The 19,312-nt window shown below is 31.2% G+C and overlaps 1 protein-coding gene and 1 long non-coding RNA gene across 10 annotated transcripts in view; one reads left to right on the plus strand and one right to left on the minus strand.

Moving 5' to 3' along the window:
* The window catches only part of dati (zinc finger protein datilografo), a 103,641-nt gene that overhangs the window by 8,561 nt on the left and 75,768 nt on the right, over positions 1-19,312 (plus strand). For 5 of the 8 annotated variants that reach the window (XM_085201436.1, XM_085201440.1, XM_085201441.1 and 2 more), the window contains exon 1: positions 18,840-19,024. The exons of 1 other annotated variant lie outside the window; for it this stretch is intronic. The gene's annotated coding sequence lies outside the window, so the exon portion shown is untranslated. Of the gene's footprint in view, positions 1-18,838; positions 19,025-19,312 lie in introns of those variants that run through there. 2 more of the 8 variants (XM_085201443.1, XM_085201444.1) reach the window with 2 other exon arrangements.
* Positions 5,010-17,534, minus strand: LOC146529689 (uncharacterized). 2 transcript variants are annotated; one of them, XR_014878985.1, is made up of 5 exons: positions 17,170-17,534; positions 16,321-16,436; positions 14,801-14,926; positions 7,103-8,076; positions 5,010-5,237 (listed from the first exon to the last, which is right to left on the minus strand). It is a non-coding gene; the product is annotated as an uncharacterized LOC146529689 (long non-coding RNA). The 2 variants fall into 2 exon arrangements; XR_014878984.1 differs by lacking the exon at positions 5,010-5,237 and having other exon boundaries at positions 7,350-8,076; positions 14,833-14,926; positions 17,170-17,434.

Genomic DNA, 19,312 nt, shown 5'->3' on the forward strand with positions numbered 1-19,312 from the left:
TAAATATAAGTCCTTAATTTATGAACTAATTTCAATAAAATAAAAACTAAATGTTAAAGGAACTTAACCAAGCAACCAACCAACCAATACATAGTAAAAGCACATATCATTTAGTCTTTTCTAACAGACAAACAGACAAAACTTTTAAAAAACCTTTTTTTATTATAATTGTATGAAGACTAAACTGTATTCAACCAGAAATATTTATATAGGTATAAGAATCTTGAATTCTAGGCTCAATAATTACTAAAGTTTAGTTGTTTGTTTTGTAGTAGACGAATAAAGCTTAAAGAAGAGAGAGAGAGAGAGAGAGAGAGAGTAGTCCGTATTTATTATGAAATTGATGTTGGAGCACTATATTGCTGAAATGCAACGAAGAATTCAAATGTCTCATCTAAAATGTATAATTGGCAAAATATGTATTTTCTTTTGGCACAGATACATATTATAAAAATGTACTGCAAAATAGATGAAATGATTTATCTATATACCTATATATAAAGCTTTTCCCTTACTGAGTGATTGAGAGACAACGTACAGACAAAAAAATACTGGACATAAAATTTGAAGTCATACTGTTCCATACTCTCAATTCTAATCTCTACTTTTCCCACTGTCAGCCTATATCTACAAAATTTTTTGAATTTTCAAGTCGTTGTATTGGTGGCGGAACTCAACGCTGTGCTTTGTCTTGTTACCAGGGAAAAGAAATGAAAATATTAGTACCTTAAGCGGGAATCGAACCCACAATCGCCATGTGAACTGACAGGTACATTTTTTTCATAAAACGTAATATTACTAGTACTATTTTATCAAAAGGCGGTCGGATAAAAGTCGATCTGAGCGCGCCTCAAGTGCATCAGAACGAAATCCGGCGTTATTTTTGCAGCAACCTTGAAAATGAATTTTAGTGGATATTTTTGTGATGCACCCATTGCACTTGGCATCGCAGATCTCGCTTTTTGATTATTTATAAAAAGACCGCGATCGCTGTGACGTAATCGCGCTGAAAGAATACTCTTAGGGCTTCAGAAAGTTGGATATTTATATAGGTATATATTATTTCATTTTATATACATCTTATATATAATATTATAGTATAAAATTTATAAAGTAAACAGAAAGATATGGTGACTTTATGAAATGTGTAATGTTATTTTTCTTCTTAGTTTAGTTTGAATTAGGTAAATAAAGAAATATGATACATTTTAATCATGATTTCAACAATTTCATTTATTTACTAATATGTAAAAAAAATTGACAATATTTTTATAAAATGGTTAATTGAGAGACCTATAGAGCAGAAGTCAAGTAAATCTAGATCAGGGTATCGATACTCGTATGTTTAAAAGAATTTCTTATTTTAGTCCAATTCTTTCATATACAATTTTCGACTGTAAATGTGGATGGTTTTGGGTTAGACTCCCACTCGGGGGAATCAATTATGTTGATTTTCTTCACTTTCGTAACAAAACAAAATGCGGCGTTAAGCTCCGCCACTTCACGCTAAAAATCTCGAAAATTGTGCAGAAAGTGGTCAACGGAATATCTTAATAATTAGGATTTTTTTAAATATATTTTAATTACTTAGAGAAAAACTACTTAGTATAAATATTGTATTTTAGGATATCCAAAAAATTATAAAATGAAAATTAATTATTATCATAGAAATATTATTTGGCATCTAGCTTATCACATGTGGGGTTGAGTTTCATATATACGTATAAGTATAAACCACGCAAAGATGTAATTTTTAACCGACTTTAACGGAGGAGGTTCTCAATTCGGTTGATTTTTAAGTTTCGCGCTATGTCCTGCAGAGTATGAACCTAGTGTTACATTCCCTTTTGCGTTTTCCACTTAAATTCAAGACAATACATGTCGATTAGCGCAACCCAACGCCGCGTAACATAATAATTGAAAAAATACGTAATAACTCTCATTAACTGTAGATTTCATCAACAATAAACCAAGCCGGCCATGTTCTAGAAAACTCCGCCTAGACGAAATAAAATTTTAAAATAGCATACAGTTTCCTGCGATACGTTTCCCTATACATACATACATACACACAGCGCGCGTACGTACATGTAAAAATGGCGGTTGTTTCATCCGGCGCAAAATTGTGCATAAAACTGCGCCTGCAGCGATCTAAACATCAAAAATAGATTGAGTTAGAGCCGAGGTGTTCACATGCGGTAGGGGCGTTTAATAAATTTATGCTTCGTTAGCTTTTTGATCTTTAACTTTTGGTTTATTTTTGTGGTTTTTGGTGGTGGTGACCGTTGTTGTGGATTCGATTCTCGTTTAGGAAAATGTATAGGTTTAATAAGTATATAAATGTGTGATGTATTTTTTTTTAGCTTTACGCTGTATCACGCACATAGTCCGGTAGGCAGAGAGATATGCTAGTGCTAAGAAACTCCGTTCCCATTAAAGCATTTCCATACCGTGGCGGTATTCAACGCCGCGTTTTACCTCGTTACCAGAGCGAGGAAATGAAAATATTACATTGGAATTTCCTCAAGTGGGAAATTAATCCACAATCTATCTAATGCTTATTGTAAAATGAATTTTAAAATTTACTTCAATTATACAATCATGTTATATACCTACTTCCATTCAATAAGCTATTATTTGTTACATAATTTTATAATGGTAATGTATGTGTTGTTAATGTAGCGAGAAAATTATTCATTTTTATATACTGACGATAAAGCAAAAAACAATTCAATATACTTTTATTCAATTTATTCAATTTGTCTATCGCACGTTCACATCTTTTGTGAGAAATGTACTTCTACTTGTATGAATTATTTTAATTGTTTGCATATGATTCCCATTTTCCATTTCTTCCATTCCATTTTTTAATTCCCCCCCCCCCCCCAATTTTTTTTTATAAAAAACAGTTTCACACTGAATTCCCCATAAAGCTGACTTTTCAAGATATTGCGTGTGGATTGGCGAAACTCAGCACCACCAACATTAAGCATTAAAATGATTAAGACTAGGCGAAAAATCACTGAGGGTAGTTCATAATAATTTAGGTCTCAAGTAACCTATAAAAATAGCAATAAGTTAGAATAAAGAGCAATTGCAAACATAAAATCTAGTGTTAATCCTAGGAATTATAATAAAACTTATAGTGCTATAGTGCAGTATTGAAGCCGGTCTTCACTTTCACTTTACGAGTTATACATATCTTAGCTACCTATATAGTACCTATATATTTAGATTAGATCAATCTTTAATATTTAGATTTATTTACTTGTTAATTACTGTATGTTTTCAGGTTAAATGTACTATGACATTTTTAATTTTATTTAAAAAATATAATAGGTTTTATTATATTAATTATTTCTTCTTCTTCCTTCTTGAAATACGTTGTATAATGGACTCTTATTACATAGGAACATATACACCGATAAACATTTTGCCTTGGTTCTTTTTTTCCTTTCGCTGTATCCAATTTTCAAAATTTTCGAGCCATTGAGTGTTGAGTAGCGGAACACAACGCCGCATTTTGTCTTGAGAGATGACCTTCAGGAGTGACAAAAATATAGTAATTAATTCCTTCGAGATAGAATCGAATCTTCATGTTTGCAGTGAGACGTTGTGCCGCTGTTACCACTTTATTTGCTATCTTAATAGTTTTTTCTATATTTTATTATATTAGAATCCTAGTACAAAATAAATTTACGTTACATATTTTATTGCATGTCGTGAACACTAGGTCTAAGAACGCCAGATTCGCTTCTTTCAGCCAGTGCAAACAAACATCAAGATAGTACCCAGCTCTTTCGAACATTTTACTATGTTTAAAGTAGCCCACGCAACTAGTTTAGAAATAGATGCAAAAATTATTTGTGCATATATGTAGATATGTGGATTACAGTTCGGTCGGCGAGTTGTGGCCTCTCTGAAGTTCGGTATTCTGCAATTTGTTTACTCGGGAAAAAATTATCGACAGTAAAAAAACCATAGTGCGACATACTAGCTTCAGAGCGGCCACGAGTGCTCTAATAGGAATTTTTGCACCTATCGATTATTGGTATATACTGAAATCTTACTAATATTATAAATGTAAACGTTTGTTAGGATGTTTGTTCCCTTTTCACGCCAATAATTACTGATCAAGTTTTGATGATACTTTACAGTAATGTAGCTTATACATAAGAACAACACATAGGCTAAAATTTATATGAGACTTTGTTTATGTTGTGAATGGCTATAATAAAAATAAATTAAAGCGGGCGAAGCCGCGTCTTGGTCGCTAGTAATAGAAACAATGATATAGGTACCATTGTGATTGATTATTTTATAAAAAAATATTTAATGGTGTAATATGATTCATTGTACAGTAATAATAACGTCATTTGATCACATCTGTCATCGGCTGTCGTAATACTGACATACCTTTGGAGGGTGTATGATTGTATACATCGAATATAAATACTGAGGCCAGTGGTGGCGCAGGAGTACACACTGGGGCTGTAAACGTGACAGGTTGGGGGTTCGATTTCCGCTTGAGTCGAGGCAAAACGCGGCGTTGAGTGCTTGGAAAATTCAGATCATATTTTGCCAATATTTAACCACGACTGCGTTAAACAAAAGTAAAATAATATATTGGTTATTTCTTTTCATTTTGTAGTCTGTGCTTTACACTGTATCCCCCACGCAGCATTTTAGGTAGAGGGAACCTAGTGTTAAGATACTCTGTTCCCCATTTTCTGCCATATTCTGTCGGCATTATGTGTTGAGTGCCGTAATTCAACACGGCGGCGCTTTGCCTCGGATGGATGGAAATATTATTATTTTTTCTTCCAGTGGTAATCGAACCCTCAATCTTTTGCGTTTACAATTACAGAAAATAGTATTATTTACTAAGCATAAACATACATATATGTAGGTGACTCTATAGCAGTAATTTAAGTAATTTAGCAATAATAATAATTATCGTTAGCAAAATTACAAATGTTGCTTTTTGTACCTCAAATGGAGCTGAATTTAAGAAAAACACGCAATTACTTCGATATTACGTACGTTTTATTTCTGTTTTTTTATATGATTGTTTGACATTTATGTAAGTATCTAACTAGTGATGTTCTTGTGACATAAGTGTGTTTCTTGAAATAGTGTTGGCAAGGTTTGTTATGAAAGGTATTCAGAATTCTTGTTTTACTTTAAAAAAATCATACATTCCAGAAAAGTTATGTTAAATATATTTTTTCTGGTGGCTGAAAGAAAAAATATTATACAATTGCAACTAAGTAGGCATGTATACCATACACGTACATTTTGAACTGATAATCTCTCTTTTTGACGTCGATTAAAAGAAATAATTTCATTGTTGCTTAATAATTCTTAAAAAAGGACCAATAAAATTATGAATTACCAGTTGTAAAAATGTATGTTTTAAAGTCGACATCAAGCAGCAATGCGTGTTGAATGGCGGAACCGGGTTGGGTTGTGCTTTGTCTCGTTACCATAGCGGAAAAATAAAAATATTAAATTGTTTTGTCAAGTCAAGTCAGAATCGAATTCACAACCTGACACGGCCTCTCTTATTTTGTTGTAAAAAAATACATTTAAACATTTACAATTATAACCAAACTATTTCCAAGATGGTATTTACCAGTCGATCTAAAGGAGATAAAGACTAAATATAAACGGGACTAAAACATTCACTAAAGCCGCTGTGAATTAGCATAACTATTTTTCTATATAGCACTATCTAGTTAGCCTTTTAGAAACAATGTATAGATGTGCTTTAAATCTCGTTTTATCTAAACAAAATGGCGTCTAACGCCTAATAATGCCATTGTCTAAAACCAGTAGAATTTTGGTTGCAAAATTGCGCCCGCGCAGTTGACTCACTCGCAGCTATGTAGGGGGGAGTTTACGGGTGAAAAGCAAATCTAAATCTTATTTCAACTAATAATAAAGAATATTCTCGTTTGTAAGACTAACCGAAGGCTGCTGCTAGGTTTTACGAAATGTAACATGAGTTTTCGTTTTAAAATCAAGAATTGGTTTAAGAAACTATGTGAGAGGAATATTTAAACATCAAAGGCTCGATCTGACTGCATCCCGTTCTAATTAGGTTGCGTAAGAATATATACTGCTAGTTACGTGGGGTAGGGTATTATTGAATTTGATTTTGGTGATGTAAATTAATAGAAATCTTCATTTTTTTATACTTTATAATGGAAGTGTTTCGCACGTTTCTGCCCCTGCGCGGCTATCAATTTACCTCCGCCCACCCTGCTACGTGCAGGAGCTAAAAAAGTCAACGAAAAGTGTGGAGCCAAGTGTTTCAACACTACGTATTCTTACTCAAATTCGAACTCAGCATTAATAAAAAAATATTAATACAAACATAATACATAAGTCATAAATAATCAAAGCATGAGACTCGTTTCGACATTAAAACAAATTATAATATTTTATAGATAATTTAATTATCTTATATGTACCTACATGCGTTCTATCCACTTATTGATATTCAATGAAGCTTATATTCTAGCAAATAGGTATTACGTATTTTTATGATTATCACAATTTTGAAATTAAATAATATATATTAAAAACATAAAAAAATAGCTTCATGCGGTATTTCGTATTTAGCAGGGTAGACAGACATAACCTAGTGTTAAGATACTCCATTTACATTTATTTGCCCAACTTTCAAGACTTTTAAGTGGCAAAACTCAAAGCCTCACTCTGCCGTGTTACCATAGGAAATCAAAATAATTAATTCCTCAGTTTTAAAATTAAAGTTTTCTTAAGTAAAGAGATGATTTCAGTTATTTCACAGTAGAATAGATCTCTGCAATACTAACTATTTTATTCCCTATGGTCTAATAAGTTTATACTAATATAACTTCCGGCGTTGCCTTCCTCCACTCAACACACAATGCTTCGAGAATTGTCTTAATGCTAAAAAAACTTAAATATAATATGTAGGTTTATCTAAATGTAGGTTCGGTGTAAACTTTACATAGATAACTAACAAATATTAGTTTAATTATATAATATGAATTAAATACATACATTAAATTTAATGAAATATTTTGTATTGTATGTACGAAGCCATACTAACCACAGAACCTGGATGTTATTTTGATAGACATCTTAAGTCTATTCTTTTCTTGATGTTGGAACTTCTTATGTTAATACTAGTGTTCTCACGGATCCTATACTTCACGCTTCGTCCACTATCATCGTCTTTACTCAGAGGTTGAGACTGTTCTCAGAGGTCAACCAAAGACTCCTCCTGCCTCTCTTACCACTCACCCTTAGTTAGAATAAGGAATTCCGTATTAGCTAATAATTACACAAAAAAGTATTTTCCACCGTCACATTATAATTTTTATTTAATTTCAATCCAACGTTCACTAAATCATTGATGTATCATTTGCTGCAACATTGACGGAATTACACTATTGTTAAAAAAAACAAGTTAAACATGTTAATTTATGCGATAAGACAACATCTACAAACTTTTATTCCTATAAAAAAGTACAAATACGTCATTGTTGCTCCAAATGAGACATTTTATGTATGTATATCACATAAAAACTCGTAACTCCCTCGAATAATACGTTAAAAGTAAAAACTTAATTGGCATTGTCTTAGTAATTGTGTTACTTTAGAATAGGTAAGGTGATATGTAGAAAAAACAGGTTAGGCAAGGCTGAGCACTGGCCCCAGCGTTATGTTTCTTCTAAACACTTTTTTAATATAGATCTTATGTTTAATGCAATACGGGTCATAATGTAATTGTTATACAAGTCAGATTACATATTAATATTTTTATAGAATAACATATTTTCTGATTTTCTTTAAGACTTCTTGTGCTAAATGATTTTGATTTATTTTTTTAATTTTGTTTTTTAAGAATATTTTATTTTAAACGATAGAAAATTGATATGCAGTAATTTTAATCATTGTTTTTTTCTATGGTTTTACTCGTCTGTAAAATTTGACAAAGAATTTGGAGTCCAAAATTTATATATGTATTGTACGTATCTGTAGATGGATTCCATTAGGTTCTTTTCTCAGAGCAGGCTCCCTCTGTAAAGAAGACGAAAATATAATATTTAATGTGAATATTTTCCAAAAATCCTATGAAAACTGACAAAAAAACAGTTTTTGTAATTCACGTCACCAGAGTTGATACAACTAATAAGTACCTATATTTCTAGATAGATATAATAAAACTTAATTAAAATAACATTATTTTTTTTACAACAAGAAATTACAATTTTCCACGTATTGTAATAGCTTACAAAGTTTCATTAAAATCTGCTTACGATTATTTTACAAGAGGTCTATCAGGCAAGTTTTTTAAATGCATCCACACCCTTTTTATACGTTAGCTATTATGTCGAACATCCAATAATAGACGTTTACACCGTGTTCTTATTAATAACCTATCTAGATATTCTCAATGACCTTTTTTATTCGGAATCATTATACTTGAGGAATTTAATAGGCTTAGATTTTTTCCATTGCTGCTATATAGCAGTGGAGGCAGAGGGAACCTAGTGTGATTCCGCCCTAATTCGAGTCGCGTGTTAATTGACGGAATTCAACGCCGTGTTGGCAATCAATATAATTTGGATATTATTGGATAATTATACCTACTTAAACTTTTTTTAGGGGGATTCCGGAGTGGGTAGTTTTTTTTTTAAATTTTCTCCATATAAGTAGTAATTGTGACTTTCTTAAAATAAAAAAAGGCACGGGCAACTATGAGCCCGTGGATGTAGTTTTTTAAAATAAAAAAAAAAAAAAAAAAGTAGTAATTGTGAAAGGTGAAGAACAAATTGCCTTATTATTTGCCTACCATTATAGTTACGGTAGTGGTTTGTCATCTACAATATTGTTGAGTTCACAATGTTATTTAAACAGGTAACAAGAAATATTTTTATATAAAAAATTATTAGAAGGATATTTCCTTTGAATAAGAATAGAACCTACAACCACCACGTGTACAGACAAACATTAATTCAACTAGTAAAAAGTCGTTCATACAATATACACCGCTTCTTCCCGCACAACAGTAAAACCTATCTTTAAAAGATGAGAAAATCCGTTGACCACTTTCTATCTAATTTCTCAGACATTGCCTATTAACTAGCGTAACTCAACGCCGCGCTTAGTCTACCAAAGTAGGAAAAATAATGCAATTTAAATATAACGGTACCCCCCATCGCGATTACGGTCCGTCGCTCAATATTCGTTTATATTTGAAAATAAATACAATGCTATATATAATTGCGAAAATTATAATGGTTTTGAAGTATTTATTGATATGTCGATCCTTTTGTGAGGCTATCTAGAGCACTTGACCAATTTTACCGATAGTCGGTTACGTAACATGTGCACTTCTGTCTTAAATACTTTAGTTATTTATTGGCTTCTATTAATATTTATAATTTTGGATTAGTAAAGTATGTAAACGTAACCGTTGTGGGTTCAATTTTTACTTCAGTCATTTACTCTTCCTTGCTCTGGTAAGGAGACAAAACGTGGCGAGCATTATTAACACGCGATGTCTCTGAAAATGAGAAGAAAGTGAAGAAAGGAATTTATTAACACTAGGTTACCTTTGTCTATTCTGCTATATGCAGTATAAAGAAAAAAAAAGTTAAATTAATTTTAAAAGTAAAATATAAAACAGTAGTATCTTTATTAGAAATATTTTGTAATAGATTTCTTATTATTTATAGAGATAACGCGTACCTAATTAGGTTCAAAATAGGGTATAGTAAGGAAACAGTATAAGTTTAGTGTCGTCGTAAAAATTTACACCAATTTAATGCCCCCGCTGGTGATCTGCACGTTAGTTAAGAAAGTATCTTAAGGCCAATGCTAGACATTTCTAAGGACTTATTTCTTCACACTGTATCCCATAAAATGTCATATAGCCAATATGTGTAGAGGAAACGTAGTGTTAAGACACTCCGCCTAATTTTCGAGGCATTGGGTATCGAGTTGCGGAACTCAGCGCCAGCGAAATTATTTCAATTCCAACTAAAAAATTCTAACATTTTACAGCGCCTTTAACCAAACAAATTCTTCGTTTTTATAATATTACCAAACTAGATATTTTATATTATTAAAAATATAAATCAGTTAAATATATTTATAGGTTCAATTTGGACCCTGACGTTTTCCCTTCGGAATTATATTATAAAATAATCCCGACTTAAAATAGGTATCCAATAAAATGGGAAAATATGAGAAATATATATGTAAAAAACTAAAATAATATATACTTATCAAGAAGAAGTGTGGGTTTAAATCCAGCTACGCTAAGACTTTTATACATTCTGTAAAATATGTTTGTTTTTTCTAAGTAGAACTATGGGGAAAACTTTAAAAACTGTAAAATTCTACTAAGATGTACCTTAAGACCTTCTTGCCCTTAACCGGTTACTATAAACAAGCCGAGAAAAAGGCATCAATTAAAAAGTCTCCAATAGTCCTCTAAATCACTGAACGACGGGTTCATTACAATATATAAATTCATTTTATACCTTATTTAATTGTAAATAGAGGTAGTTTTCTCTTGAGACGGTTTTAAGTGGATTATGTAGGAAGACATCAAGACATTAGAGAAATACTAGGTATGTTCTTTGTGAATATTCTTTTTGCAAGGCTTCGTCTTTAGTTGCAGAATAAATAGAAAGAAGCTAGTGTCAAAACATTTCGTTCTCTAGAATCCGTCCAAATCGGGATTTGATAGGCGGATCTCAACACCGTGCTGTTTTCTTATCGGAGTGCGAACATGAAAATAAGTAATTGCTCCACATAAGAAATAATTTGTTAGATTTTACCATATTTGGTAAGATTAAAAATATGTGCACATTTTACAGTATTAAGTCGGCTTAAGCTTAGAAATCATAAGAATAGGTCAAGCCTATTCTGTAACCAGACCATTCATCTCATAACTAACATAAAGAAACTAAAATGGAAATGAATATAAACGGGAATACAAGCTAACCTCTAAGTTCAACTTTCTTTTCTTAGGATTGAATATTTTATATTATTTGTATTTGTATATTTCCATTTCTTTGAATAAAAAGAAATATGAAGTTTATTTAAAATATTCTCTTTCCCACTTTACACTCAATTTTCGAGACAATATATTCTCATAATCGAATGAGAATCGAACCTACACATCTTCATGTTACAGCTGGGCGCTGAATCACTGCTCTGCTACAGCTTAAAATGACTGACTACAACACAAAGTAGAGAGCGAAGTGTTTTAACACTAACTGAAAATATAGATTAAAGGCAAATAGGCAAAACGAAAGTACATAAACTATACCTAGTAAGTGTAGTTTAGAAAAAAACCACTATGTATAGATAGATTGTAAAAAAGTGTTTCAACGCACATGTGCGCGGGCGCACTTTTTCGTCTTATTTTTCACAGTTCGTTCGCCCGCGGGGTATTCGCGGTCGTTATTTCTTTTTCCCTTTCTTTTTTCCTCTTTCTTTTAGAGCTTTGTGCTAGGCCGCGTGGATGTTTCTGTAGTTTAGAATTTTTAAAGGAATTTCTAATGGGAGCTTTACAATATTGGCAATTTTAAAATGAGTATTAAAAAGAAAATAATAAGTAAATGTTTTTTTTATCTATGGAAAAAATGAGGGCGACGTGGCGTAGGGAACAGGCGTGCTTTTGTGGGCGCGTCAGTCGTGGGTTCGAAACCCACTGGAGGGTATGAAATATATATAGTTAATATTTTCGTTTCCTCGCTTTTGTAATGAAATAACGCATAGCGTTAAGTTACGCCACTCAACAATACCTTGAGAATTCGTCATAAAAAAGGAAGCGGAAGTGACTTAAATGTAACTTAATTGTAAGAATAAAGAATGATAAATAAAATTAAAATAAGGCGTTTGTAAGTTTCTCTAAGTATTAGTATTGTAGAGGTATAACAAAATAATTAATATTATTCAAAAATAACATGAGTTGAATATAAAGTCTCGTCTCATTAGCATCGTTCCGACGTGATAGCCCTCAGTATTTTTATAGCTTCACGCTGTATCTTGCACATCCCTAAGTGCAAGATATACTAAGTTCCCAGGTTCCCCCCTGGTAGGCAAAGGGAACCCGGGAATCAAACCCACGACCGTCACGTTTATGTTCCCGTCACGACGGCCTGAAGCTGGTAACCAAAATATAAAAAAACGCATAGGTATCCATAAAATACACTAAAATTCTATGTTTATATAAAAAAGGGCAGACGTGTCTCACAAAGTAACTCTACTGTAGGTTAAAAGAAAATGTTATACCTTCCAACTGGTTTTGTTTGACACGATATTGAAACAGGATTGCTTCAAAGTCGTGAAATGCATCCTATAATAGAGTTCCGTTATAAAAAATATAAGAAAACTACCGTATAGCGCAGTGGATGCCTTGTTGATTATATATTAGGTAACTACTTCAAATTTTAAAACATCTAAATGGTATAGATATGAATAAATCTTTATTATATAATTATGTAAATATGGATTTTTATTTTGTAATTTAATATTATAAACACAGTACAAGTATTTAATTTTTGTAACGAAATGATTCTGCTTTTTTTATTTTCACTCTAATAAAAACTTTATCGATTTTCCATTTTCCGTTAAAATATTGACATTGTGTGGCATAAGAAAGCCATATTTCTTTCTGATTTAAAAATTTAAAAATTATTTTCTCCATAATATTTACCTACAAATATCCGAAGTTGGTTTGTTTTGGTTCTTAAGTGGCGTAACTCAACGCCGCGGTTCAAGTTTCCAATTTAAGTTCAAATTCTCTCAATATACTTATTTAATGCCTTTGTTAATTGTAATACTGAATGTGATTAACTTACAAGGAATGTCGTAGGCTTGTATTCCAAATGTAATACCAGCGGTCGTCTAGCTTTGACACCCTCACGACTGCTTGAGATTGACGCTTATGAAAATACTGACTCATATAGTAAGATTGTCGTTCAATGGATGATAAAGTGGTATATCTTATGTTTTAGAAGTATTGTCATGTTTTTTTTAGGTTCACGCTGTACTCTAAAGAAACATTTTAATTTTTGAGACATTATTATATTAGTATTGAGTGGCGGAACTCAACGCCGCAAAATGAAAACAATGAATTTCCTTGAGTGGGAATTAAAGAAGCTGTGATACTGTGCTATGTACCTCTCTAAATATTACTAGAAGTAAAACAAGATATAAATTAAATAATTGAATATTTGTTTAAATAATCCTGTAATTTTAGATAAACTATATTTTCATGTCATTTGCACTTTTTGAAATATTGGAAGAGTAAAGACTAGACTTATAATAAGAAATAAATTATATAAAATAAAAATAACAAAAAATAAATATTCTTAAAAAAGGGTAATTACGTCATTATTGGACCAAATGAGTGTTACAAAAATCACTTTCAATGAATTAATGATTTTGCTTAAATATTCTAAGCAACTGTCTCTTTTGGGACTGAAATAAAGTAGGTACTTTAGTTCTACTGGATACTCTAAACACGCTAGTTCAAGAAAATTGAGAGGAAAGTGAGGAACGTAGTGTCTTAACCCTAATTTATATATATATACTGCGTGAAAAATAGGATCCAAACATCTCTAAAAATAAGAGGATTTAAAATAAAAAACACCAATTTTCATACTAAAATAAGATTTACATACAAAATAATATATTATGGCGGCCCAGTCGTGTATAGGCTATTATGTAAAATTAATAGTGTCTAAAGCCTTATCGCAATTATTTCGTAGTTACATACTTTGTTACGTTCTAACTAGTTGCTATATTAATTGGTTTATTATGATTAATGAAGTGCAAAATAGTGCTCTCTCGAATTTTTAAAATAAAGGATAGAGAAAAGAGATATTTATTGCAGTTTTTCTCCTTTCTTTCTCCTCTCTTTAATAATAAGTAATAAGTTTAGTGATTAAAAGTTAAATATTGTATGAATCCTTCCATTAAGTACATCATGGTGCAATTATACAGTCTGGCTATAAACGCAACGATTGTGGGTTCCATTCCATTCAGGGGATTTTTTTTAAATTATTTTGATTTTTCCGCTCTAACACACAAAGCGCAGTGCAGTTCCGCAATTTTATAGGCAATGGTACGAAAATTGGGGGAAAAGAAGGGAACGGGGGTGTCTTAGCATTAGGTTCCCTCTGAAAAAAATAATATTTTCGAAGTGTTATATTTTCTTTAATGTGTTTAGTGTGTTCTATGATTTATAATATAGTTATAGTAAAACCTATTACTTTCTCTACTATTAAAGCTTAATTGCTAGCACTAAAGCCGTTACACTATAATCCAATTAAGGGAAGTGCACTGCGTATTCTTACTTCCTTTTTTGTATAGTTTTTAGTGCATTGAAGGTGAAGTAAATATTATAGTTTTCGGTTCGATCTCATTTAGAGTATTTTTGAGTTTCACAACTCAATATCTCGAAAAATGAAAAGTGGACAAGATAGAGAGTGCCTCAACACTAGGTTTTCCCTACCTTGTTATGAAAAAAAAGAGCTTTAAGCTCGTTTTTTTTTGTTACTTTTGTATTATTTATAGCAAACAAGTAAGTATGAAAGTAATTTAGTGACCAATCACTACGTTTCCGGCCAATTTTTCCTTATTTAGAAAACATTGATAACATGACCCTTAAATTATATAAATTACAATGTTAGTTCTAATGACAAATATTTTTTTAATGGCACATCATTAATTTTTATAATTTTCATATAAATAAAATAATGAAAGTTCGTTTATATACCGTCATTTTAATGATTGCCAGTAATTTTTCACCTGTGAAAGATAAACTTGTCTTAATTAGTCTGCTTCCTCATTAATCTAGGCTTGCGGCCGCCGGTCGGTCAGGTCATTGACGTAAACCCACTTTCTGAAAAGGAGTATTACATTTTATTATTACTGTAATTTAATTTTCGTTTTAATGTTAATAAATTATTTTTATTGGCGTGGTGTGACTGTAAGTGTCGGTTGTGGGTTCAATTCCTATTCGGGGGAACGAATTTATTCAATTTCCTAGCTCTGGTAACAAGAACATGTATGCAAATATGTGTTCGTGGGAGGATTTGCGTACTGTAATATATAGGTACGGGATACAGGTCAAGCTAAATAGAGTGTTTTATATGGAACAAAAAAAAAAGAAAAAAAGAATGATTTGACATTTGGCTCTTTGAGACTTGATTTTATTTTGTAGTATTATGTGCTATATTAGCTTTTGTTTTTTATATTTAAATCATTTTTAGGTACTTTTTTAAGACAAAAAATTAAGATTTTCATTTTCGTACACGTTTTGAATATTATAATTAGAAATTACCTCACACACTAGTAAAATTTATTGTCAACTTATATTTTCAAAAGTCTAAATCTTTTATTTAAAGATTCGACAAATCAGTATAGGCAGCTAGAACTTAGCGTCAGTACACTCAATTATCCCAGAAAAGAAGATATATTTTACTTGCAACCAAAATAATAAAAAACCATATGAAAAAAGGAAAGAACCAAACCAAAAAACAGAGCAACTCCAGACCACATGGTCTTTTTCTATCACTAAATAGAAAAAAAAACTCTAAAGCCTACCATTAAAGCTTGTCTATGTAACGGTAACCGTTAGATAGTCCAATTACCATAGGTCCTGTACACGATATATCTTTTTACGGCGGAGTCGATTAGAGAATTCCTTTAGTTTATTAATTGAGTGCAGCAATTAAAACGTTTTAGCTCTTCCGCGTGATTTTAAATAATTTTCTTTATTTTAATAAGTTTCTTAGTTAATTATTTTGTGATTAATTAGGTACTAGAAAATTGCTGTAAGTGTACCTAAATGATGATGAAAAAAATATTGTTATTCTTTTTCACATTAGACAAGATAAAGGATTCTCCATCTTTATAAAAAAATTGAGTTAGAAAATCATTTTAAGTGATATTGAACCTACTGCCATCGGTAATGGTATGGCCTTCCCTTCGTGCACAAATTCGACTCGCACTTGGCCGGTTTTTATTTTAATAGTTTTAAAGAGTCTGATGATAGTAGACCAGAGAAAGAAAGAATATCCGAAAGAGGTATCCGTTCTCTCTGGCTACAACGCTTGGGATAAAGCGTGAAGCAAAAAATGGTGCATTACTTATATAAGTAATTCCAATTAATAAAAAAAATAAATACTATTTAAGCAAATGATTGCATCTCCTGCAATATTCCAAAAAGTGCAAATAAGTTTTTGTTTTACCATAACCTGTATAGAAAAAACAAGCTCCCTTTATAATAATCACCTTTTCTGCTCTTAGTCCATTTACTTATTATTTCACCAATTATTATTCAGTTAAACCTGCGACTTCTGTGATTCTGTGATTGTCCTCTGTTTAAGCCTGCTGCACGGTGATGTTGACTGAAAGTAAAAAAAAAATACTTTGATTATTAATAATTCTACGTAAATTGTTTTGTACTGTTGTTGATAATAATAAAAATGTAACCTTTACTTAATGTAAAGTTTTTACTGGCTTCTCAGCAGAACTGTCGTCCGACCTGGTGGTAGCTTTATGTTTATTCGTATGTTTATTCAAAAGCGCTTGCCAAAAGTAATTTGAATTAAAAATATGTTATAATATATCCAGAAACAAAGAAATATTGTAATATACACAGAAATATTATTTAAGATTTTAGGTTATAAGTGATGTCACTCCGTTTTACTTGCCTTAAAATTATAGGAACATTATTTAAAAGAAATTAGATAGCAACTGTTGAATTTTCCTCCTGCTCTTCTAATCAGAACTGCTCTTTCGAAGAAGTGGTAACTCAGTCAAAAGTGCTTGCTAATATTAATTTTAATAAAAATATTTTAAAGAGACTTTTCTCTCTTCAATTTAATAACAGGACAACAGGACATTTAATAACAGGACAGGACAAAGCACGGCGTTGAGTTCCATCACTCATCAAGTCTAGATATTTAAGCGGTGAGTGCCATAGTTATATAGCGTGAAGCAAAAAAAAATTATTTTAAATTTGAATTACGCCACATTTAATCCCACTTAACCAATATTACAGTTATTAAAATAACACGAACACAAACACACCCAAATTACGCAATGAAGAAAAAACACAACCAAATTAAAAATACTTACAGGTAAAACAATTTGTTCACATTTCATAACTTATAACATTATAATTAGTCTACATCCAGTACATTATATTCTAGCCAGGTTATATCTAGGCTGATAGTTTTATCTAGACCCTCACAAAGACACCCTGTTGTACACACACGTGATAACGTATAGCAAATAATACTTGTTGGACGTGCAGTTTATTTATAAAATACTGTATTTATAGTCGAGGATCGATTATGTTGTTTTTGTTGTAATATTATAATAATTTACTTAATATTTTTTTTAGTTGGCCTTCTTAGTTGGTTTCTGTGTGTAGGATAGGCAGAGATAACCTAGGAACTTAGGCTAAAGACACATTCTCCAATTTCCGATACAACTATTATGGGTTCAATTCTCACTCCGGGAAATTGACAAGACAAATCACTGCAATGAGTTCTGGAACTCAACACACAAGTTTGAATACTAGGTACTCTGCTAGAATGCACATGCAGAGAAAGCTAAAAAACTATCAAAATATCAGTTATAATACTCATAATACCGTCTTATTGAATTAAGTTAATGGATTTAACAAATACGGTTTGCAAAAATTTGCTTACTTACTGTTTACGACGTAGAATATTTTCTGTTTAGTAACATTTTTTTTATTTAGTAATACAATAAAACATTTTTTCTGGACTAGGCTAGATATTATTTATATTTTGTATAGCACGTAATGTGTCTAAGCGTAACAAGATGAAGGGCGGCGTTGAGTTCTGCCACTCGTACACAATGTCACGAAGATTGAACGGAAAGTGGGAAACGGAGTATCCTGACACTACTTTCCCTCTGCTTACCCTACTTACTAGATACAAAGTAAAAGTATACAAAAAAATTATGACATATCGTGATATAAATAAATAATCACTATGAATACAGCTTGGAAGCTTTTTTCTGCGCGTCCGGGCGCGTCCGGGCGGGGTTATCGCGGAAAAGTTGAGAATTTTTCAAAATTTTATCTACGTACTACAGTGCATTACTGATAACACACACAAGCGTTGATAGTGATGTGCATTGCAAGTGCAGTCTGTAGACTTGGGTGGTCGCTTAGTCGAAAGTCGATCGACTAATGAAGTTTTCAAGTCTAATAATTCTTTTATATATTTTGGATTTATTTTGTCGAATTAAAAATGTAAAATGGAAGATCTCATTTTTATTCGATCCCTCACGAATTTCAGTAGTTTCAACTGTGAGTCTGTCAGTCACTTAGTATCGGAAAAAAATTATGTTCATACATAAACTTCTAAGAATTCTTTGTAGTAATTTAACACTATTTCTTTTCATGCATCAAAGGTTTTTCTATTAAGTAAGTAATTATTTTTGTTATTTGTAATGTGAATACAAACTTATTGTGAATAGAAAAAAAACCATTAGGTTAAATAGATATAGATTTCTTTAAAAATAAACTATGAGTAAAGTTTGTTCATCGTTGCACATATTCAGACAAAAAATGAAACTTTCTTTATTAATTTAAAAAAGTAATATGCATATATTAGAAAAAAACTACATAAAAATTAATAAAAAAATCTCAGCAAGATTATACAGACTACGTTTTAAGACGATGCTATCCCTTCACTAGTGGGCAATAAAGTAGCCCAAGACGAAACAGTCTCATTCCTTAAAGACGTATATCAGAATTAACATTAAATTAAATTAAATCATATCAATTAATAAATAAAGTTTAAACTTAATAATGTTATATGATATTTACAGTTTTTTAGTATCACAAAATAAAGTATTTTTCGTTAGAAAAAAGATAATGAGCTGTGTGTTTTAAACGGAAATTTTATAAGTTGTCGTGGCGCGGGTCGGTTGTATTTTTCTTTTTAACGGAAAGGTAATTATATAACTTATTTTTTTATTATGTAATATTTAGTGATTTTTTATTCTTTTTTTATGTTTTTTTGACAAGTTTAATCTAAATTTGAGCGTCAAGTGTATTTTTTGTCTAGAAAGGTGTTATTGCGCAGCTTTTTTATTGACTTTGAGTATGAAGTATTCTTCATACGATTCGCTTTTTTATATTCTTTTTTTGACTTTTGAGTTATTTTTGAATATTTTTGACCTTGACATTAATTATTTTTTATGTTTTTTTTCAATTTTTTTGTGATATATTACCTATTAT

The sequence above is a fragment of the Heliconius melpomene genome, chromosome 18 (genome assembly GCF_056956725.1).
Source record: "Heliconius melpomene rosina isolate 202511_hmr_F chromosome 18, ASM5695672v1, whole genome shotgun sequence".
Taxonomy (NCBI): domain Eukaryota; kingdom Metazoa; phylum Arthropoda; class Insecta; order Lepidoptera; family Nymphalidae; genus Heliconius; species Heliconius melpomene.